Source organism: Lagopus leucura, unplaced genomic scaffold (genome assembly GCF_019238085.1).
Source record: "Lagopus leucura isolate 7727_CA_CO unplaced genomic scaffold, USGS_WTPT01 Super-Scaffold_73, whole genome shotgun sequence".
In the NCBI taxonomy this organism is placed as follows: Eukaryota; Metazoa; Chordata; class Aves; order Galliformes; family Phasianidae; genus Lagopus; species Lagopus leucura.
This window is the reverse complement of record NW_024962252.1, coordinates 19,608,526-19,634,391: the sequence shown is the minus strand read 5'-3', so window position 1 is coordinate 19,634,391 and position 25,866 is coordinate 19,608,526.

Sequence of the window (25,866 nt, the reverse complement as noted above, 5' to 3'; positions counted from 1 at the left end):
GCAAGATACAAAATCACACTGCAAGATACTAATCACACTTTTGTTATAATGCAGTGTAGCTCACCTTTATATTATTGAGTGTATACATGAGTAATCATGTAGTCAGTGTAGTGTTCCAAAATCAATTATTTATGGTCCACCATTGTTTTGTTTTGAGATTGTTATAATCTTTGCTTATCCCATGATTTAAATAAGCAGATTGGCATTTTTAGTATTCAGATATTCAATATCATATCCAGTTCGCTGCCCACACAAAAGCCAGAGTACTTTGCTGTCAAGAGGAATTTAAGGTAACATAAGCCACAGCTCTCATTCCCGTGATAACTTTATCAGGAACCAGCTTATAGCATGTTAATGTGAAAAGTAAGAGTCACAGCTCAGTTATCAGCTATGACTAATTTGTTTCGTCAAAACAAAGACTGATATTAGAAGCCTTAGAATTAGGGCTATAAACCAGTTTATCAACCATTAACGTGTATTATGTAAAAAGAGGATGAACTTCAAATTCAGTGGACTTGCTCAACCACCATCTCCAGCAAGTATAGAGTAAAAATATCTAGCTGCCATTACATTTTTCTCTAAAATCCCACCAAACTATAAAGCTGAAATGGATAGTGCTCAACAAACATTACACTGAAATGTAACTTTCTAGTACTTACTTGTTGGTCCCTTTCATCAGTTAACATGATCTGCGATTCTGAAAAGTCAGGTTCAGAGTCCATAAAATATGTGGAGTGTTTCTGTGGGAAGACGTTCAATTCAATAGATGTGTCTCATGGCAGCAAATGAATAAATTAACTTTCATTTACACCATATGCTCCAAAGCAGATATGGTTAAGTACAATTCATGTCTATTCTATAAATATAGCATTTAAGCCATCTTTAAAATAATTTTTTTTCTGTTGAGAGTATGCATATTCAAACTCTTATTCAAAGTTGCATTATTAAATTTGCATTGCCATTGTTTGTAGGAAGTTTAATAGTGCTAACACACTAAATGGCATCTTGTTTTAAACAACACCAGCAAGAGGATGTAGTGTAGGCTTTCTACACAAATCCAGAAAATTGGAAGTTTATTTTTCCACTTGAATGAATATAAAACCTTTGCACAAACAGATATATCACTGGAAAAAAAAGAAAAAAAAAAAGAAAAAAAAAAAAAAAGGATCCAGAGAGGTAAAAGAAATAGTATTTTTGCTTTACATTATTACCTTAATGATAACATTTAATAGAGTTGAATAGAGATAATTTCATAACCACCTCTGTGGACTTGCTTGGTCATGCAACAGTGGATGGTTTTGTTATATTGTGTCATATGTCTTTTCTTAATCATGTTTTTCCTAGGGAAGTTGTCATCTGTGAGCAGCTGTGCTACTTGCCAGACTGAGCAAAGAAAATGTGTATTTCAACGTACAGAAGCAGCTGGGTTTCTTTAGTAGGTGCTAAAGGGAATCTCAGTTAGTACCTAATGAGTTTACATGAAGTTCTGCTCCCTTGTGTCATTATTATCTAATGAAGCTCTTTTTCAATTGCAATCTTTGTCAAAGTGAGTACTATTAACACACTAAATATCAAACTGCAAAAAAGATAGATTATCACTTTTTGTCTGAAATAAATAAATAAGAAAAAGAAAAAAAAAAAAAAAGTGAACACAATATCCTCAGCTGTGTGGTAGTAGCAAGAAAAATGAATCCAAGATTCAAATGCATGAATTTTTTTAGTTAAGTTTGTGGTTGAAAAAAGTGTAATTCTTTGCATTTCTATTATCGGCATAAATCAACAACTGAATGAACAATGAAGAAAATGTGTAAATTTTAAATATTAAAATCAATATTTCAGTTCAAAGAGCAGTGTAATCAATATCACTTAATGTATGTTAGTAGTTCCACAAGAAATATGGAATGACAAATTTGTTGGATAGAATAACATAGAAATGCAATATGCATATATGTTTATATAACATAGTTTCTTTAAGTATTCTTCAAACATGCTTTCTTCAAAAGTAATAATGAATTTGAATTGAATAACCTAGATTTCATTGTGATTGAAGGACATTTATATTTCAAAAATCATCATGCATTCTATTCTGACTATCATTCTCTAAAGACATTCAGAATTTCAGACTGAAAATTTTCTTAGTTTCCAAGAACTGCATCAAATCTGTGTTCAAGAATCACTAAAAGTTCCTCATTATTTGTAACAAATGTTATCAAAATGTATCAATAGCTTATTAAAAATTAAATTTTATTTTAAACGGTGTGGTTTTCAAGCTAACAGGGAAATTAGGAGAATATAGGAAAATATAGGAAATAATATATATTTTAACAGGAATAATAACACTGACTTTCCAATTTCATTGTAGACAGAGTAGGTAAATGATGCAGGAAAAAAAGATGCTTACATTTTCCTTAAGTCTTCCCAGTGTTTATTTAACCAGATATTTTTTTCTCACAATATTTTAAAAAAACACATCTAAAATTTTTCAGATACTATTAGTTTATTTATTTTCTCTTCAAAGCATAGTTCTTTTTCATCCATGTATGAAGAGTTTCAATCTTGAGTTCTAGGATTTCCACCCCTGACTGCCTATTTGTAAGCTCCTCTCACATTCACCCAGTACCTTCCCTTGCAAGGCTTTTTATGTACTGCACTTCATAACACAGCTTGTATGTACAGCCCCTGCCCTGATTGTGTTTCAGGCTCTTTAAAGACCCATTTGTTTGATGATGTAGGCTTCTGTTTCTTCTTAATTTTTTTGTGATTTTTTTTCCCTTTCATTTCTTCTTCTTTGTCACTGGACTGTAGGTTCCAGAGGTCATCTTAGAAAAGCAAAAGAAGATGCTTTGCATGTTGAGAGTGCAAATAAAAGAAATCCTAGTTATATGTATTCATGAAGATACACATGAATAGAATGTGTAATGTTTTGAAGATGCTGAAGCTTCTCATCTTAGAGCAAACTATGCTTTTATCAGATATTCTAGTACCCTATAGAAGTGACAAATTTAGTAATAGAAGAATAGTATTTTCAAGACAAGATATAACTGTGCCAAAACATCCAGTGCTCTTGGAGCCTCCTGATCAGCATGACAGGAAAAGAAATGAGGGTTTGACTAAATGAGGAGGAAATCAAGCATCCCAAGTTATTGATAGCGTAATTAAAAATATCAAATTTCTCAGATTCCTTTTGTGCAAGACTTGTTTAGGATTGATGGTTGCTATGCTGTTTGGCCTTAGCCATTTTTCTTTTTATTTAAGACTTAAGGAATATGTTCAGCATTTGCACACAGCTGCCCTGCTCCTTAACTCATCATTGCTTTGGCAAGTAAATTCTTGAAGTCATCTTCAAGTTTTAGCTTTGCTTTTGCAGCAGTTTGCCAATTAAATTCTCTGAGGTAGCCATGCAGGTAGTGATGGTAGATAGCTGCTTAGCTTTCATTTGTCTAATGTAATTTTGTTTCAGAGCTAAGCCACTATTTCAAAGACATGAAGTTTTCTCTGTGAAGTGCTGTGTTTTGTTTTACAGCAGTTATGCTGATTTGAAGCTTGACATTTTAGCAATAGATTGAAAAGACTGCAGTGCTGCCATCTATTACCTATGTTTAGCAACATGTCAACCTTTCCGTATTCTTTAATTATTGTAAGTAATCGGTGACAAAGTAAATGAAATTGCTGAAAATCTTTCCCCTTCAAATATGAACTGTCACAGCTGAAATCAAGATTATTTTTTTACTTTTGATACAGCATTGTATGAAAATTACCGCAAGTTGGTTTTTACCTGGTTTGGTTCTTCTTGCAAACCTTTTTTCTTCTTTGGATGTTCAACAAATAATTTTAAAACATTCTGGTTATGTAGCTCTTAGATTATCCATCAGAACTGGACACACAATTTCTCATGTTAAATATAGTTTGTTGAAGTTATGACTGGTGACTGAATCAAATGCAACAAATTATATGCATGCTATGTGACTTCTTTTTTTTCCTTTTATATTCAGAAAGGCTAAAGAGCAGTTTGTCTTTACAACTGTCAGATCTTGCGCTCCTGTTTTCACCATTAGTCTCTATACTTTCATCAGCTGCACAGTCATTGAAGTAAGAAAGCTTGTAGCTGAAGAGCAGTAATGTTTTTTTAAGAACTTTATTCAATTTAACTCCATAAACACAGCCAACAAATGAACAGATTTATTTCAGATCTGAAATAACCTTAATTTATCAAGGGAATGTGAAAATATGTTGAAGTACTCTCAGGTGATTTCTTAATGAAGATCTTCCCTACTTGCAAAGCATGGTTCTTGTCTAACTGGTGACATTGAAATGTGTTATTAAAAAGCAAAAATGATTCCAGATAAAAAATCCTATTTCCAAAAGTTCTCTGGAAGTGGTGCAGTGTAATAATATGTAAATCAAGTTTGATTTAAGTTTTGGTCACTGCATCCGATTCTGTCAGATCACAATATTTGTTGCTGGCTGACATTTTATATGAAACAGGACAATTATAAACTCTTTTTATGTAAATGCAATAGCTTTATTCTTTCTGAGTATGTAATACAAAATTTGTAGATAAAGGATAATTGATATGAAAGGCTCTATACACTAATACAAAACTGAAACAATGGTGAATCAGCTATTACCTGTGGTAATAGTTTTGAAAACTTTCTGTTTTTCTTGTCTCAAATCCCTAGGATTTCTTGTCCAGTAAATTTTATTTTATTTTTTTGTCTAGTGATCTCACAGTTATACTATGTCCTGCTCAACACAAATAATGCTTTAAATTGACTAAAGTGTTGGGTATCACATGATATAGTTCAGTTGAGCAACTGGCATAATGTAAATTATGGTTCTGATTTGTTTTTAAAAAGAAGAATTTGAGTGGCAGGATTCTGATAAGCAGTTTTAAATCTTAATCTCTTTAACTTTTTTTTTTTACTGTTACAGAAGTTTTCATAATGAGGTTGCATTGCTGAGAACTCAGTATTGCTCCTGAAATTTCTGCTTTGAAATCAGTGTTATATTAGCAGAAATAATTAACCTCTTATGAGACGATTGTTTTCTTGGATGAAAAAAGGCGATTTATGTAGTATTTTTAGTCTAGAAAACAACCTTTTTATTATTATGTAGGTAATAGATTTTTGCATTTATAATAAAGCAATATGTACTGACATTTCTGATAATTACTTGCTTTTGATTTTTCTTTTAGCTCATCTTACCCAAATTGCTTCTGCAAATATGTACCATTACCTCCCAGTCACTAAGAGACTATCTCAGGAGAGCTAACACCTTTTTTCAAGTTCATTAACTGCTCTCATGATCTTCACCTGAAATGCTTGACTGATCAAATCTCATTTTCCTAAAGCCTATAACTTACATCTGTATACTCATCTTTTACAGTGATCTCCTGCATCATTAGCGCTCCTTCAAATGCTGATGGGAAAGTGACTTCTACCTTCAAGATAATGCTTTCTACCACAGGAGTAGTTCATTCTGTTAAAAGCCATAGTGGCCACTTTTGAAACAGAACATAAATCTTATTCCACTTTATTTCAGTTATGTGCTCTGGATACTGTCATTGTACACTGCTGACAGATATATAAATGGTACGCCTGGCCAATAAATGCAATCCTAAAAAAGTCTGAAATACCTCACACTAAAAAATGTCAGCATACTGGATAGCTTTATCTCTTCATCACTTACTTTTATCTTACTCTGTGTGCATACATATATTTTGAATATATGTATTTATTTCTTTGTTGGCCTAGCTAACAAACATTAAGTTTTAATTATTCAAGCAATGACTTTAATTTAAGGCTAAGGAAGATTGTTTTCAAGTTCAAAGACATTTTTCATCCTATTCACATTCTACATGTTTAATATATATTTTCCCAGCCTTCTGCTCTCCAGATGGAGGGGAAAAAAATACAAAACCTGTGCTGCAAATCTCCATGATTACATTGACGGTGTCACAGAGCAAATGCAACAAATTTACAAAATGAAACAAACATAAGAAAACCTAGCACATGATGTATACCTTTTCCTGGAGAAATGTTTCCCAAGTTACTAACTCTTGGTATTTCTGCTGAAATGCAGAAGATTCTAAAGAGTGGAAAATGCCTCTAAGTAGGTTACTGATATTGTGCTTACGCAATGTTTGTTCTGTCCTATGAGGAAAGAAGACTTTTAAAATAGGTCATACATTGCTGTTTGGCTATTTCACTGTAAAGGTGATCTGTGTGTTAGAGGATGATATCATGGCCTGTTCTGTGAGAATGATTACTGTCAATTAACTGAACAGATGCTAAGCCTAACTACTTTATGAGAAATTATTACCATTTTAAAAGTTTTGAATATGATGGGTTGCTAGCAGCACATTTTTATGCAGTTAACTTCCTTTTTTTCTATTCCACTTGTAAATGTTCCACTGAATGTGAATTACAAATTAGAATTGATTCATGCATTTGTAAGAGAAAAATGAATTTCTAACATTATAAATAATATAATTTTACAAATCTATAACATATCAATTTGTTTATATATACTTAAGGAAAGAACATAGCATTTTTATAATAGGAAAAGTAACAAATATGCACATTTTTATTCTCAAAATATGAATTGCCAGAAATATTAAACTGTTCTCTAATCTTACAAATGAAGCTACAGTGCTATTAGACAGATTTGTTACTACATCTAACCTACAGCTCAAATGAAAAAGTTACATGGTTATTTATGTATGAAACATTCAATCTAAAGTTATTATCCACAGTTTAAGACTTCTCAGATGTAGCACATGCAAATATAAATACAACTACTTATCAGAAGTTGTGAGAGGCCGGCAAGGAGAGGGAGGTGATTGTCCCCCTCTACTCTGACATTGTGAGGTTTCGTCTGGAGTGCTGCATCCAGTCTTGGTGATGTCAGTACAAGAGGGAGGTGGAGCTTTTGGAGCGGATCCAGAGGAGGGCATCAAGGATGATCAAAGGGCTGAAGCATCTCTCCTATGGAGAAAGGTTGAGGGACATGGACTTGTTAAGCTTGGAGGAGGCTCTGGGGAGACCTTGTTGTGGCCTTCCAGTTCTTGAGAGGAGATTATAAGAAGGACAGAGAACAACTATTTACGCAGTCAGATAGCGATAGGACAAGGGGGAATGGTTTTAAACTAAAAGAGAGAAGAGCTATGTTAGATGGTAAGATTTTTTTATTATTATTTTTTATTTTTTTTACACTCTGAGAGTGGTGTGGCACTGGCACAGGCTGTCCAGAGAGGCTGTAGATGCCCCATCCCTGGAGGTGTTCAAGGCCAGGTTGGGAACATAGCCTGGTCTAGTGGTTGGTGACCCTGTTCCATGGCAGTGGTTGGAACTAGATGATCTTTATATTTTCCAACCCAAGCAATTCTAGAATTCCTTGATTCAAAAGGCAGTGTCTAGGAATAGCTACAGCTCAAAATACCTAGCAAATACACAGCTCAGGAAAAAAAAAGGGGGGGGGGGGGGGGGGGGGGGAATCAGACTTTGACAGTTATATATAGAAGAAATGAGAAAGGAATAGCAAGGAAACTGAAAGGTTTTTCAACCACTACATGGTGAGAATACAAAAATTTTTGGGAAGTAAAATGTGTCAAATGGAAAAATATGAGAAAATAAGACTGAGGAGGGGAGAATGAAGTCATACAGATAAATGCATTTCTTATTAATTTCTATAGAAGGATCTTTCTGACCTTTCTATGAAACTTCTTCTGAAAACTTTCTGATCTGTAGATTGAAGGTATATGGGAATCGGACTTTTTCTTCACTGTTTACACAAATAATATAATAAAATCTTATTGTGTGATTAGCTTTAGGAATAATATTTCTTGCAATTAATGAATAATGATAAATAGTTACAGTAACACAGGAAATCAATAGTCAATAAAATAAGCAAACAACTAAGAATGAAAAATCATTATAGAACTGTTCGCTGTATTACAATTATATCATGTATTTTGCTGTCTGAAGTAAATATCTCTGTGTTATTTTAAAGATTATAGTGAAATCTGTAGTATGGTTTCAATAAGACAAAACAAAATGAAAAATCATACTGATTGATATGCTCAGAACGTAACTTGTAAAAATAGTGCTTTTTCAAGAGAACAGATTGAAAACATTGTTCACATGTATGGACTTAAAAGCCACTGATGATTAATTCTGATTAAAACCCCTAAGAAGTCACTGCAATACATGACAATTGAATTTCACAGATGGAAAATTAATAGTAATACTGTTAGAAGATGTAAAATTGTGAATTTAATCATACATCAAATAAAAGTAATTTCAAATGTCAAAAATTGATATTGTAACCTCCAAGCATATTTCATATATTACAACGTGTTACAGAAGTCAAGAGATGAAATATTTAAACAAATACTGTTTTTAAAAATAATGCTTTCACACAAGGAAAACTGAGGGTGATAAAAATTTTTACAATACCCAAAAATGGGGAAAAAATAAATGGACTGTAAATCTCATTTATGGGAGTTGAATTCCCTGATGAGTTAGTGAATATATCTGAAACTAATTCTTTTTTTTTTTTTTTTTTTTTTTAAAGACAGCAAATAAAATAATGTAACATCTAAGCATTTTCAAAAGTGAAATAGCTGCTTTTCTAATATAGGCATATTATATATATATATAGAGAGAGAGATATAGATATATAGATATATAGAATATATTTTCAATATAGGCATATTCCTTCATATTCCTGCTATGAATTAAAAATATTTTATAGCTTTTGGAATGTTAATGCAAATTTCTGAAAATATTCAGAAACTGTTTTATGCACAGTGAGTTGAATTCATTTTCCAATTTTATTTATATAAGAGAATATAGTTAATATAGTATTCTGAGTTAATGGTAACTAATGGATGAACTTTTTGCATTTTTGGCTCTGATTAAACAAATTTATTTCTATCATTCTTATGAGGAGATGAATGATATATCCTCTGGTATCATTTTAGAACTTCTGACATAGTTCTCAGCTTGAGCAATTCATAACTTTCTCTCTACGAAGTATCTCCTTGATACTTGTGACAGATGGTAGTGATTTCATTTGTTTGCTTACATTTTGCTGTGTTTTACATAACATGTTAAAATAAGTGTGGCTGAGCAGCAGAGAAGAACAATATATGTTCCCCATCCTATCCTTATGAAAAAGGATGTCTATATGGAATTGTGAGCTTCGCCTGACTGTAGGTGAATATAAGATTTTGAGGAAGCTGTTGCAATGCAGGTTTTGAGTACGAATCCCAGTAAGCAAGGTTAGTCAATCATTAATAGAGCCAGGAGTTCTGGAAGAAAAAAAACAACAAGCATGTTTCAGAAACTCTAGGAGAGACAGGAATTTTCTTCTCAGGTTCCAGAGAACAGAGCAGTTTTTTTTTTTTTTTTTTTTTTTTTTTAATCTGAAAGATCTTCAAAAATTGCTGAACCACAGGAAAGGTTGTATCTACACAAAACAGGTATTAGATTTTATAAAAAATACTTTTTCTCCTTATCATGTCTGGTTTATAAATATCTTCCTCTAATAATCCTAGAAATCTAAAATAATTGTATCTTTTTAGAAAGGTGATTTTACTTTAAAGCTGTAGCAGGTTTGGGGTCAGTAGCCATCAATCAGTTTCTAAGTATAGAAGTTTGAGAGAGACTTCACTAAATTTTTTCTTTGTCAGATGTTCTAAGGGTTTTGTTTTGTTTTGTTTCTGATCTCTGCTGAGTTTTGCCAAGGCCTACTGGGAGAAATGAAGTGCTCTCAGCATGAAGCATTGAACCAGTTTCTGTTTTGCTCTGCCAATTACAGTCTGCATGCTTCTTGAGAGCTGAAATCTACTCTGGCAGATGAAACTCTTCCATGAATGATTGGGAGAACAGCACAGTTATGTGAAAGATTACTTTTCTGAGATCATGATGAGGATTTGAGTAATATATAAACCTTTTTTTTTCCATCTAAAATCTAACATTAGAACAGTGGTATTCTAATAAAAGAAAACCAAAACTCAGATGCCAACGCAAATTAATTTTGATGCATCAGTGACCTTTTTCCTCTGAGCCAAGAAGTGTTTCTGCTTTGATTTCTAACACAGGTATGTGATTGAATAAAATCACCAACTAAATAAAAGCAGCCTGAGGACCAAAACAGATATTTGTAGGCTATTAAATTTATCATAGCCTCTTTAGAGGTTCATAAGACACTTTCTGTCCTGCAATGTGATTCTGCAGTTGAAACAAGTGACAAGATATCTGCCTTCTCACAATTAAAGCATTTGAATTCAGGAATTAATCCTAAGGCATTTGTTAACAAAAACTAATATTGTGATCATTTTTTTCCCAAGGACAGTCTGGAGAATACTTTTTTCTTTTTCTATATACAGGTTTTTTATTTGAATAAGTTAAAGTCTGCTTTTGAGTATTGTTGGTAGAGTCTTGATTACTTGAGTGTTCGTTTTAGCTCAGCTTTTAGGAAAACTGCACGTTTATTTCTAATGCTATACTTTCCAGCTCTTCACATCTTTTTGACATTGTTATGAAAATGCTAAGTCATGGCCTGAACCAGTGATTGAGCACCTGGTGGGAAGACAGGGCCAATCCAGGGGAGCTCAGCTGCAAGCAGTGCATCTGAATAACTGGAAGGGGTGGAGCCAGCATCCAGCCCCTTCCAGATCTCATTTAGGGATTGGCAGTGGAGGTGAGGATGTTTCTTGCTGGAGATCCCTGCTAACCTGTGGCCTGCCTAGGGTAAGCAGCTCTTTCCTTCATTTCTGCAGCTGCTGCATTTGGGCTCATTCTCATTTGCTGTATCCGAAGAATTTGCCACCCTGCTATTATTGCTGTATATTCCATCCCGTTATAGCATTACAGGCATCAATGCTGAAATTCTCTTATTCTCTTGTTCAAAATTTAGATTAAAATTCTATTCATCTCAGCTAGTGGAAAGACTGGCATTGAAAAATGCTTTAATTTCCTGTGCTGTGTGTGGAAAAAGATTTCCCCTGTGTACCTGCTGCAGTTTATCCCAGACAAAACTTAGAAGAGTTTTGATAGTAACTTGTATGTAAATGGTTGTTTGATATTCTGAATGTTGACAGTGATGACCTAAGATAATTTCATCAGCATCCCAATTGTTCGTTTGCTTCAAATTAAATAAGATGAAAATTGTGAGCTTTCTCTTTTTTCATTCATATGGAGGCTCCATATTCTTTATTCTGTGAGTTTGTGCAAGAATTATGATGAGGGCAACTGAAACCTCAATAAGTGGTACAACAACTTTGCAGGTGGTACTATCTTTTGTGTTTTTTTAGTTATTATTTCAAAATTGAGTCTAACAAATTAAGGGAAGTTTAAACTAATTTATGTTCCAGCCAGTGTAGATGAGAATATACCAGGAGATGCAATGGGATGGTGGTTTAGTTCCCGTTGTCCTCACTGTAAATTAATAATCCACAAAAATCTTCTGAAAAATAAATCGCTTTTCCTTGGTACCTAGGTATGCTGTTGTACCTTTAGTATTAAATATATTATTAACATTTTAAATAGATTGTCTTAATGCTAACATCAAATTTGTCACATCTATTAGGAAAATTAAAGAAAAAAACAAACTGTGAGGAACATACATTTTTAATACTCCTTGTGTATTCCTTGCATTTATGCACTTATGCAATGTGGTAAGAATGAGGTTTCATCACTATGTGAACTTAAATGTTTATCTGTAATTAGGTGTTGTGCATGCTGTTAGTATACATTTGGCAGATATGGGATGTTTACAAGGAAAATGCAGTTCCCAAATGTGAATTAATAATGTCTAGGATCAAGTGAAATACATAATTACAAACTGATAATTATAATTGAAACCCTTTAATGCTGTGAATCATAGAAATGAAATTATTGTGATCATTTTGTTATTTACGTGTCTGATTTTTATTTTTTTTTATTATATATATATATTTGCTTTTATATAAAACCTGTATTTTAAAATCCTAGTAAAATAGTAATATATTCTGGGTATTTATTCTGGTTCATTTATTTTGGCAAATTAAATAATTTCATGAAATGGATGTAGATACTGTGCTTTGTCTTGTGTTTTCTAGCTCCTTGAAATGTAATAATCAAATTCAGTACTGAAGGCCTGAAATTTACGAACTGAACATTGACAAAGGCTATTTTCTAGTCCTGAGGTTTGATGGGATGGTCTGACCTATCAAAACTATCACTCTTTCTCAGCCTTCTGAATGTCTGTCTGCTCTCTGACTGCTTATCGGGAATGATCCATGGCCAGAGATCTCATAAACTGTGCCTCTAAACTCACTGATCAAGTGAGTTTGGTAAAGATGAGTTGATAAGAGTCACAACGGTTCCAAGAAACAGCCTAACAGCTGAACACTGTGGAAGAACAATGTCTTGTTCTTAGTACTAGACTTGGTAATATATATAAATAATTTACTAATTTCTTTCTTTATTGTTAATATAATTAGGCAGAGAAGTAGATATTTGTGGTCTAAATACTATTCTTTATGCATCTTGCCTTCAGATTTGCTTTAACTTTGAAAATGTTTAGTGGTATGGATGTAGGCATTGTATCTGAATTCTCAGTAATACCATACTACTAAATTTTGAAACATATATGGTTACAAAATAATACTGTTTCGTTCTTATTGGTAATGATTCCGCTCATTTTTTTCTTTTATTGGAATAAGGGAAAATATGCATTCCAGTATGTGACTTAAATAAATGGGGGGGAAAAAAAAAAGTAAAATCATAGTCCACTGATTCTTCCTGAATGCTTCAAAATGATTCAAAAGAGAATTGAACCTTCCTTTATCATCCAACCTTACTCCATCTTTCTAGCTCCTTTGCTGTTCATTTTTTACTTAAGTAGAACATCCAGGAGTCTTCAGTAATCTTGCTCCTTTTTATTCTCAACTACAGTTACAATAAACTGAAATAGTCAAGCAATCCTTGACTAATATAGTTTCTTAAGAATGAAGAATTTAGGCTAATACCTTTAACTGAGTTGTAGAGATCAATTCACAGTACCTAAATTAGCTGGGCTTAGCAAAAACGAATTTTCTTTTTAAACCTTCAGCTAATTTCAGGCAGATTAATCTACGTGATGGATTTAATTCATTGTGCTCTAATTGGGGAACAATTCTGTTGAATACAGCAGGGTGGAACTCCTTGAATAGTTTAAGAAATTAGTTCTATTTTAGTTCACATTTAGTTCACAGTTAAGTCTACATTTCCAAGCAATGCAGAAAATAGAGAAATTGAAAGTGAAGCAGTGAAGCTACTTGATACAGCTACCTGACATCCATAACAGTTTCTTTTCAGATGTGTTATTGCCAGCTTTCCCTATACATACAGGCTGATGACCGCTATTGGCTGCAGAACACAGGTTAGTTATTGCAATGTTTCTTTCAGGTTTATTTCATTTGAAGGTCACTTGTTTTGAAACCGCTGCATTATGTGAACCAAAGCGCACTAAAAAGGTATAGTTTGGAGTGGAATTCAGAAGTAAAAATGCTATAGGAACAAAAAACAAACAAACAGAAAAAGAGAAAAAAGAAATATTCTCAGACTATTGAAAACATGAAAATAAGGTGGTAATCAGTTTAAAATGGATTTGTGGATCTCAGTTACTGGTACGGTACAGATTGATTTGATCTGTTTATATTCTTTATGTTCTTAAGGCAGTTACATATTGAAATTGATAAAGATACACAAGAATAACTTTCTATAGAATATAACTCAAGTGCTAGGTCCTTTGGCCTCGACAGCCCCAAGCAATGCTACAGGCTTGGGACAGAGTGGCTGGAAGGCTGTGTGGAGGTAAAGGACCTAGGGCTGTTGGTCAGTGCTCAGCAGTACATGAATCAGCAGTGTGTTCAAGTGGCCAAGGTCAGTGGAATCCTGGCTTGTATCAGAAACAGTGCTGCCAGCAGGAGCAGAGAGGGTGATCATCCTCCTGTACTCAGCTCTTACGAGGCTGCAGCTTGAGTACTGTTCTCCGTTTTGGGCCCCTCACTACAAGAAATCACTGGTGACTACAGCAGAGTGTATTCACTCTATTCAGCAGAGTGGCGTCAGTGGTTCTAGAGGGAATGTCATTCTCAGTGACTTGTGAAGTTCTCTTTGGGTTTGACTGAGATATCTTCTGAATATGTATTTTCCTTCTCTAGTTTGTACTGTGATCACAGTTTTCACTAAATGTGATTGTGACTCGTGCCACCACAGCAATAACACAAGGACACACATCCTGGGACACAGCGATGTCTTCAGAAGATATAAGAAAAGGTGCTGTGTCAATCCTAAAGGCAGAGAACACTTGTTCCTCCTAGAGAATCATGATCTGCATAGACCTTCTATTCCAGCATGGTCCTCCAAATGTTTAAGCAAAGAAAAATAATTTTTTTACTAAAAAAAGAAGCAACTGTTTAATTATAATTATAAGTTTAATTATAACTGTTTAATTATAATTATAATTCAATTATAACTGTTTAATTATAATTAATTATAATTAATTATAATTAATTAATATTATAAGTTTTGCAATAGAGAAAATGCAGGATAATCAGGATAGAACATATATAGATAGGGGTTATGAACAATTCTGTGTTACACTATGTAGGTCCCTGAATTCAGTCATCTCGGTGAACTTCTGGCTTCCCTCAAATTCTGTGTGCTTCAGTCCTTAGAAAGTACTGTCATCACCCTGGAGGCCTGTGACTTCTCTTTAAGCATTGCAAGCACCCAGCTACCTACTGTGCCTGCCTTGCCAATCAGTCCTGAATTTTCTCCTCTGAACATGAAAACTTTCCTTCATCCTTCTATCACCTCCTTCTATCATCTCTGAGAAGATAAGCTGAATTCACAGGAGGCCACTTTTCAACTCTACTCCAGAAAACTGCAATACCACTGAACAAAAAATAACTCAAGTTTCCCTGTTCATTAAGAATGAGCATAGTAGGACACTCAACTGCGAGGAAGGAGTAATGCTTTGACTCTTCCTACAAATGATGTTGTTAAGTACATCAATTTCTTCTTAGCCTGAAGGAAGGATATCTTAAAAGGCAAGGTCCCGATCCTGAATTTCTAGAGTGATTTTATAATGTTCCTTTTATGAGGAATCCTCAGAGGACTCTGATAATTCTCTTGAGTCCTGACTTTGCATTACATGGAGTCATATTGACTCTTCTCTAATATTTGACGTGGAAGTATATCTCACAGCAAGAGGATATGTACAAGAATAAGTTATTCTATTTAATTCTTGAGTTCTTGTAACACTGGGTATTTTGTGGATCAGACTCACTGTTGCTGTCCATTTATCTACTTTTTCTATTAACGCTCCAAATGCTGACAAATTCTGTGTACCAGATAACCAAACTCTTTCACAGTGAGCAGAAAACTAAAATGTAATTTAGTTTTTCTAACTTATCTCTTCAAACGCTCCTGTTGTACAGAGAATGTCTGCTCGATATAAATGGAGGCTGCTATGCTTTCTGTTACTACAGTGTTTTTAATGATTTATTGTTCATTTCAATACTGTTATTTGCTTATTGAATTTTTTCATCTCTCTGGTGTTTTTTATATGAATCTATGCTTTCACACTCAATATACCAGAGCCTGTGATGTTTTTGTTTTGTTTATTTTTAGGGAATTGAAGATTGTGAGGTGTGCACCTTGATTTCCTTTCCTCTTCAGCCTTATCAACTCCTTTTATCTATTTGTCTGTTTTCAAGTCCTCATTAGTGGCACAGTTTTTTTTTTTTCCCCCTCTAATACAGTGTCCTTAGATAATGTTGGCTTTCTCTATGAGGATTTAATCCTGCTGACTTCTTTTAAGGCTCTTTCTACTAATTTAACTGTAAAAGTAGTTTCTTTTTTGGAATCTGGGAACTATTATGGAGGTTTTTAATTTTGTTGCTTCTACAATCATTTTGAATCTAAGAAAAGAAAGGCCTCTGTTAGAGTGCCATTCTTAAATTCTGAATAAAGAAGTAAAATATAACAAAAGTAACAAATCATGGCAAGGCTTGCTTTGCATTTAGTAGATTCTCTAACCTAATGTTCCAAGAAACAGGCACTGATTCTATGTAGATATTTAACTGTTAATCTTGAAATATGCTGTGTTGAGCTGTTTGCCCAATTTACAAGGTAACTGTAATCTCCTGTTATTGTTGAGCTTTCTTTCAGCCTTTGTGACCTCAGCAAGCGACAGTGAGGATCACAGTCAGGGGAAGTATTGCAATCCCAGGTAGAGAAGTACAAGCAAAGAACGCAGGAAAAAATAATGGTGCTTTCTATCTAGGCTATTTGGAAATGACATATTTTGTCTAGCATGTATTTTGGCTCTTTGTCTCCTTGGACTTTATTTTTGGTAGGTGCTTGGTCTTTATATTGGTATGCAAGCATGTTAGGTGCATAAAACTGCAAGAGAAGTAAACACGAGTAAGAGGCATGGGGAAGGCTGCAGGGCTGTGGAGGAATCATGTCATGAATGAGCCTGTACCCATCATGGCTGGTTTCTGATGTTCTGCATGTGATGTACACAATGAAGGGAAAAACTGCCACCAAGCTAGAGGAGCTTACAGCCCAGCTCAAGTGTATGTACATCTGGATCCATAGACAATGGGAACTGGAGACATGTGAATGGAGGCCCACCATACCACTGTGGTACATATACCACCAAGGAATCATAGAATCATAGAATCACTAAGGTTGGAAAAGACCTAAAAGATCACCCAGTCCAACCGTTCACCTATTCCCAATAGCTCCCACTAAACCATGTCCCTCAACACAACATCCAGTCTTTCCTTGAACACCCCCAGGGTCGGTGATTCCACCACCTCCCTGGGCAGTCCATTCCAGTGCCTGACCACCCTTTCTGAAAAGTAATACTTCCTCATGTCCAGCCTGAATCTCCCCTGCCGTAGCTTGAAACCATTCCCCCTGGTCCTATCACTAATGATACGAGAGAAGAGGCCGACCCCCAGCTCACTACAACCTCCCTTCAGGAAGTTATAGAGAGCAATAAGGTCTCCCCTGAGCCTCCTCTTCTCCAGGCTGAACATTCCCAGCTCCTTCAGCCTCTCCTCATATGGCCTGTGTTCCAGACCCCTCACCAGCTTTGTTGCCCTCCTTTGAACATGTTCCAGGGCCTCAATATCTTTCTCGCAGTGAGGGGCCCAAAACTGGACACAGTACTCGAGGTGTGGCCTCACTAGTGCTGAATATAGGGGGACAATCACCTCTCTGCTCCTGCTTGCAACACTGTTTCTGATGCAAGCCAGGATGCCATTGGCCTTCTTGGCCACCTGGGCACACTGTCGGCTCATGTTCAGCCGAGCATCAATCAATACCCCCAGGTCCATTTCCTCTACGCAGTCCTCCAGCCACACCGCCCCAAGCCTGTAGCGTCGCCTGGGGTTGTTGTGGCCGAAGTGCAGGACCCGGCATTTGGCCTTGTTGAAACTCATCCCATTGGCTCCAGCCCAGCTCTCCAGCCTGTCCAGATCCCTCTGTAGGGCCTCGCTACCCCCAGGCAGATCCACACTTCCAGCCAATTTGGTGTCATCTGCAAATTTACTGAGGGTGCACTCGATGCCCTCATCGAGGTCATCAATAAAGATATTGAAGAGGACAGGCCCCAGCACCGACCCCTGGGGAACAGCACTCACAACTGGTCGCCAGCTGGATTTGACTCCATTCTCCACCACTCTCTGTGCCCGGCCCTCCAGCCAGCTCCTTACCCAGCCAAGAGTGTACCCATCCAAGCCTCTGGCTGCCAGCTTCTGCAGGAAAATGCTGTGGGAGACAGTGTCAAAGGCTTTGAGAGGAGTCTCAGTGTCAAAGGCTTTTTTCATCTCCTTTGTGTGTCAACATGTGCAAGTCTTGGGTTTTTCTTTGTCCTTATAAATTACATGGAAGTATGTGGAAGTATAAGAAGTATTTGTTCTTGCCTGATCTAGACATAAAATCTGACAGTTATAATTGCTTTCAAATTTTATCTCATGGAACAAATTTATCTCATGACTTATGGTATCAGCATTTTGTGGATATTGCATTTTTTTGTTGACTTTCTACATAATCTACATCAGTATTGATGCTATTTCATACTTAGGTCTTAACTTTTAATACTCTTTACTATATATATATATATTTTTTTTTTTCCTCATGATTTTATTGCTAACTCAAAACAAATAATCTTTATTCACTCTTGGTTTTCATTTTCCATATTTTGCATCTTGCCTTATTCTTGCCATTGCTTTACAGTATGTATTTGCTTATTTAAAATTGCTTATTTAAAGTTGGTTATTCTAGTACTCTTACAGCAATATCTTTCAGTTGAGTGAAGACTGGTAATGAATGTTGTAAAGACCAAATATAAACTTTTTTAATGCTACTGATTATTTACTTAGAAAGAGTTCAGAAGTTTTTTCCCATACAAGTACTCTGAAGAGGTACCCTTTATCAGTAAAAAAGAAGCCTGTATTTGATATCAGAACTATGCAGAATTACGGAGATGAAAGGAGAACTGTGTGGGCAAGAATTCTTCCATATTAGTCATTCAATTGCTCTCTTTTCAAAATGTCTAAAAAGAAAGATAACCTTTTATAAACATTAATTTTAGTAACCCCTGAGAAAATCTCATTACAAAAAAAGATGCGTAAAGACAGGTTGCAGAATGTAGAATTTCTTAATACTCAGTAATATAAAGCATAGACTTTTATATCTGATAATAGTGACGGATGCAATAGCAGCTATAATGGATATAATAGTTCAACTTGCTAGATGAGAAGAAAAAATGCTAAATGATCAAAACTGTACATTTGCTAGAACGCTATTTAATGGTATTGCTGAACATCATGTGACACTCAAGATGATGGAATAGTCTCAATATAGGTAATGCTTGTTATTCAAGGATAGCGATTCTGCAAAATTGTCTTTTTTTTTAATCACTTTTTTTCCCCTACAGGGAATTAGCTCCCAGGTGTGGAAATAGTGAGGAATTAGGAATTATCTTACCTGCCTGGCTGTGAAGTAGGTGCTTAGAGTGTGTCTTATCTGAAGGCAGAATTGGAATTTGATAATTAAACGAAAATAAAACAGTTTTGAGAAGGCAAGCAAAATGCAGCTTGTACCCCTTTTGAGTTTAGCATTCTAAGCCTCGGGTCTTGCACTGTTACTAGTTGCTAGTTAATAATTCACAACCTTATGGTTTCATCTAAGACTTTAACAGCTCTGGTCATTGCTTCACAAAGGCCATTGGGCCAAACTCTCATGCATGATTTGCTAAGGAGGTCCAATTCTGTTGGAGGTTGGCTCAGACAGTGAAGATCACTTTGAAGCAAAAGGAGAGGGCGAGCAAGAAGGCAAAGGCAAAATCAAGTTGCTAACTAGCTGGGAAGTCACTCCAGTGCAGTAAATGCTTGCCATGTGTTTCTACCATAGTTAATACACAGTTTCATCAGACTGCCTATAGATTGTTTCTGCATGCACTACAGTTGTGAATATAGGACTGACTGGATGTTGCTTTCTTTCATCAGAGGGAGGTGCTATATACTGTTAAGCTTTGCACATAAATAATATTGCATCCTTCAATGGGTTTGCCCAAAAGAAAGAAAAACTGAGGAATGTCAGAAAAAGAATTCTGATTATGTTTTATTACATGTCAACCCTACTTTGCTGAGTCTTCCTTGTGTTCCCTTTTTTTTTTTTTTTTTTCTTTTTAACAAACCTTTATCAGTCTACTGCATTTAGCATGAAAACAATGCTTTTCTCTGTTTGAATTCCTAGGCTACCAAAGAGAATACAGAAACAGCTTAGGAAAAGGTGATCTAAATCCATCTTCAGTAATAAAGCACATGTGAATGAAGACTCCCACATGCTAGTTGAAACAATGACTTCAAAATCAACAGTTCACATCATAGTGTGCTTTCTTCAGCTCTGCATTGTGAAGGGGCAGATCATATGTGAGAGGCAAATAATTGCTGAATGGCGAGTGGAACCAGCACACGTTGTAATGGAGTGGACACTAAGGAAAAATATATGCACAGACTTTTACTCAGAATGCTGGAATGTGAATAAAAACTCTACTAGGGAAGACAAAAATCTCAGTGTCCCTCAGATATGCCCTGTACAGCTTCAATTGGGCGATAGTCTCTTCATCTCTTCTGATCCATCATTTCAGTCCTATGGTATGAATTTGGTAAATGTCTCCAAGGAAGACTTTATTAATTGCCCCAAAAGTGGCTTTCTTCAAGAGCAGCAGATTTTTGTTTGCCAGATAAGAGGACTGCACCAAGTTGACCCTACCTGGCTTAGTGTTGGAACTCATTACTTTGTAGAACTACACAAGAGAGGCCCACATCTGTGCAACATGGGCCTTCGTCTGAACATAACTGTGAAGCAGCAGTTTTGTCAAGAGACTCCAAATTCACCATTGTGCTCTAAGCATGGAAGATGTTTAAGCCATGTTTGGGAAAAACAGTATAGTTGCCATTGTTTCTCAGAGTACTCTGGAATATTCTGCCAGAAGTTTAATGTGTGCTCCACTAAACCTTGCCATAACAATGCCTCTTGTACCGAGAAATCAGAAGGCACCAGACAGTCATATGAGTGCACTTGTCCTCCAGAGTTTTCAGGTATTTTTTTCCATCTATGAATAAGTGTTATTGTCTACTAAAGAGTATGAATATATATAAAATGAGCATGTCATTAACAATGTTTCCATACATTTTGATTGTCTATTGCCTCTATGCGCAGTATATATATGCGCAGTGCCTTTTACTGTTGGTCTCTCATAGGAAACTAGGCAGTCATTCAAAGGTAGTTTGTACTTGCCTACATTCTTGTGTTGATTGTAGAGGGAGAATTAAAATATCATCTTCATGCTTCTTTCCCACTTAAGAACGTGACAGAAGTAACAGATTTTTTTTTTAATATGTTTGCTCAACAACAACAAAATTTCTTACACAAAATAACAGAAGTTCCTGGGAGTCAGCCCATAACAGCTACTTAAACAAAATTATGAAAATTTAAAAATCAGGGTTTTCAATAAAAATAATTTGTTTAATTGGGAGGAAAAAAAAAAAAAAAAAAAACACCAATATTTACACGTTTCCCATAATTTTTACATTTCATGTTCCTTTCCAAAGAAGTTTGCTCAACATGCTTGTTTAACTAATTGTTGCTATCATCATATTAAATATTTCATATAATAATAATGAATCACTCAATTTTATGTATGTAAAGCTGCAGTATTTATGTTGTACATCTAGGTGAAAACATATTTGTTTGCTATCAGAGTACAGTATGATTATATACATTCTTACCCAGTCATAGTCTTGATTTCATGGAAAAACAAAAGGGGATGATGTAAACACTGGATGTATTTTTCCTGCATTCAGAATAATGCAGCTCAGGAAACCAGAAAGTACCAGAATTAGTCATTCCTATCTAAAGAAGGATTGTTGCAACTCTGTCCGTACTTGTGGAGCAGAATTCTAGCAAATGTTCCCTCAGTGGCTGCAATTCTGTTGTGTCTTTCAATTGTGATGCTATGTTAGGAAACACATTTGATGAGTCAGGAATGAGTAGGTTCACACAAAGAATTTAAAGATTATATTAAAATAAAGTTTGATGTAATTTATTTTTACTTGCTCTTTAAATGGCGTAATAGCTCAGATACCAATGCATTTGCAAATAGATTATGCAAGTATGAATATATCAGTGTTATGAGAAAAATATTTTTTTTATATAATTTAGAACTTTAAAAAGCAGCAGAAAACTAATGGCAGAAATCACTGATGCAGTATGTTTCCCATTTCTTTTGAGATTTCTGGGGGCTGCATAAAATGCTCTGAAAATAATAATGCCTAAAAAGCCTGCTACTCCTATTATTGAGACTGATTGGAATATTCATAGGTAATTAAAACTAATCATGTTTAATGCAGTCATTAAGCAATGCTCAAAATATTCTGCTAGCCTATATGGGGCAGTGTTGGCTAATGCCATCACTTTGTACTGACAGTACTGGTCCAATAAATAAACTGTACAAGAACAAGAACTAGTAAATTAAACCATCAAATTGTGGGGACGTAAAAGCATTTCCCATAACAAAAGGTGTATTAGAAAGTGGGATAATTGCCGAATCATAAATAATGCTATAGTAACAATACAAGTGGAAAGCATATTCATGTTTTCTTATGCCCATATGCTGTAATAGCATAAACAATTGATAATTGAAATGGTAATTCTTAGAAAGATGCATAATAAGAAAAACTTAGTCAAAAATTGGATTGCACATGAAAGCAGCTTTGTTTTTCATATTACTTTTTATGCTGGAAGAAACTGTAGGCTATATTCGTGTCAAAAACAAAAAATAATTATCTATTAATTGCATTTCTGGATTTTATGTTACACGTGAATTTCTAACCATGTGGTAGATGGAGTAGATAACATTCATATTAAAGTAACTAAATAGTTTTGTACCATTCTTTAAAACTCTAGTAATTTTCTTGAAATATAGTGATCAATATTAGTACTAATATCTATCTATCCATCTAATATATTATTTAACTTAAATATTTAAAATATTGAGGAAAAAATTAATTAAATTCAATGTTCTTATTACTCCTTTTAAATAGGTAAAAATTGTACAGAAATCGTTGGACAATGCCAACCACATACATGTTTCAATGGTAACTGCAGCAATGTAACTCCAAACACCTTTCTTTGTGAATGTGACAAGGGCTTTACAGGTAAGGCAAAACATTTTTTTTTCTTGGGCTATAATAATAGTGTAAACCTTTTCTTTATTGAAATGGCTGATTTAGGTTGTTCTTGTACAGTTTTACATTTCCTCAGGTTTTTTAAATGCCTTGTATCATAAAGAAATCAGACTTCTCTGTGACTATTTTAAAGGACCGTTGTACTAAAGTGAAACTGTATAAATAACAGAAGATGCTGCGACTTATTTTGCATCCATGAGGACTTTCCTCTTTTTGGCAATATGACAAGAAAAGGTTCATAATCCTCATAATCTTCCAGAATCAATTCACTGGTTGTCAACTAAAGTTTTGCAAGAATTCAGAATCAGTTCTTGTTGGATGATTTAGGATGTTCACAACGCCTATATTCATAAATTCAGTATCCTTTTAATAGATGTGCTAGAAAAATAATCCTCCTCATAAGACTTGTGCTCCAGACCCCTTCCCAGCTTTATTTCCCTTCTCTGGACATGCTCCAGGGTCTCAATGTTTTTCTTGTATGAGGGGACCAAAACTGAACACAGTACTTGAAATGTGGCATCATCAGTACTAAGAACAGGGGGATGATTACTTCCCTGCTTCTGCTGGCATCATTGCTTCTGATACGTAAGGATGCCACTGGCCTTCTTGGCCACCTGGGCACATTGCTGTCTCATGTTCAGTAGAGCGTCAACCAATACCCCAAGGTCTGGTTCCACTGCACAGTCTTCCAGTCACTCTGCTGCAAGCCTGTTGCATTGCCTGGGGTTGCTGTGACCAAAGTGCAGGACCTGGCACTTGATTTTGTTGAACTTCATCAACTTCACACCGACTGTCCTCAGTCCATCTATCCAGCCTGCCCACATTCCTTTGTGGGTCCTTCCTTCCCCAGGCAGATCAATGCTTCCTGCCAACTTAGTGTCATCCTTCCTTCACTATATAGGGCATCACAGTCAGACTCATTCTGTGAAAACTGAAAGTCCTTTTTTCGAAAGAAGAAAAATCTTTCAGTAAAGTTTTTTCCCATGCATGATCTATATCTATATAAAATACCCACTTTTGTCCTTTTCACTCCCAAAACATTTCTTTTGAAATCTTTAAATCTCTACAGTTTTCATCTACTGAGGTTGAGTTGAGGTGGCAAGGAAAATTCTTAAATATAGAAACCTGAACCCACAGTGACATGAAAATAGTTTAGAGCACTCTACTCTTGAGAGGGTGGCATGCAGCTACAGTCTTCTAGGTTTCTGGTAAGAATTGAGAAGAAAGGGAAGAAAAGAAATTGTGATTTTGAATTATCTGTCACTTTCTTCTCTATCAAGTTTAAACGAAATTGAGTATTTTTTTCTTCCTTCTAAGCAAAATAAGTACCATGGGAGGAGAAGGCAGGCCTTCAGGAATTGAGGAAGTTGTGATTCTCTTTATTCTCTAGCAAGTGATAGAACAAGAAAATGAGTTGTGCCTGCAAACCTGTTCAACAAGGTTTAGGCTGGATATAGGGAAGAATTTCTTCATGGACCTGGTAGTCAAACATTAGAACAGGCTGCTCAGGGAAGTAGTGCAGTCCCTAGCCAAATAAGCATGTAAAAGATGCATGGAAGTAGCACTAAGTGTCATGTTTTAGTGATGGGACTCCAGTAGGCCAGCTTTGTGGTTGAATTTGATGATCTTGGAGATCTTTTCCAACTTAGATGATTCTATTCTGGGAAATTACCTCATTTTTTCCTGTTGTAATATGAATTACTTCAGTTTTAACTATTGGAAGTATGCAATACATTGGAATACCTTACAGCAGAACTGATCCACATATAAAACATAGTATTGCAATTATTTTCTGACAAAATATGCTTGTTTTAAGTTTACATTTCTTTCTGTGCTAGCGTGTGTTAGGGCAATTTCAAGAATGGTTATAAGAATTATAAAGATGTAAAAAGACATTTTTCTGTTGTTATTCCACTGTAGCTATATTGTTTTCTCAGTCAAGATGTGCTGTTTAATTACTAATTGTTTATTGAGAATGCTGTTCTAAGTAGTAGATTAAAACCTTTCATCTGTTTTAGTGATTTAACTCATGCACAGAAAACATGAACATAAAATGATGCTTAAGATCTTATAAACCTTAACAAGCAAAATACTACTGGCAGTAACAGCACGATCTGAAAGAAAATGCAAAATTTCTTGTCAGTGAAAATTGAGGTATGTAAATGTACGTGTTCTTGAAAGTGAGATTCAATCGTAGATTGATCAGAAAGGAGGACAGTGTTTTGTTGTTCTGTGCTTGTTTTATATCACTTTTGGTAGTTTTTCATGTGGATGTTGTTAAAATCAGTGCCTTCTGTTTGGACCATCTTGGTAGCTGGCCAAATTAATGTCTTCTGTGTACATGTGCATCCATCACTGGTATACCTGTTCATCTTTGCCACTGGTTGAACGTGCAAATGGGAAAGTAGCAGCTTGCATGGGATACTAGCATTCTGACAGATTTTGTGATCCTTATCTGAAGATGCACTGAAAATTAATGTGTCTAATTCACAAGCTGAAGGAAATACCAGTATCTTAGCTATTTGTAATGGTAACGCTTAGGATGTTTACTGTGAACAGTGGTGGATTGAGAGCAGTATTTTTCCACTTGAATATATTTTGTTAAATCCAGGAAACTTTTTACTCTATAGGTGGGAAAAGGGGAGACTTTATCATGAGAAGTGATTAAAATACAGTTCTCTATTGAATATGAGATTGTTGCCTTTTTTCACATATTTCTATAATAGAAATCCTTATTTCCTCCCTTCCCCAGAGACCCTGTTAGCCTCTTTACAGTCTATGACTAGTTCCCTCCTCACCTGTCAAACAGCAGATATTGTCCAAATTAATACCCAAAACCTTATTAATAATATTCCAAATACATTATACAAGAGAAAAAACATGAAGCTATTCTTCCAAGTACTTGTTTTTCACTATGCACAGCTTTCTTTTTTTTTCTCGGGAAATTCTTTACCCAGAGAGGTGAGGTACTGGAACAGGCTGCCCAGAGAGGTTGTGGATGCCCCATCCTTGGAGGTGTTCAAGGCCAGGTTGGATGGGGCCCTGGGCAGCCTGGTTTA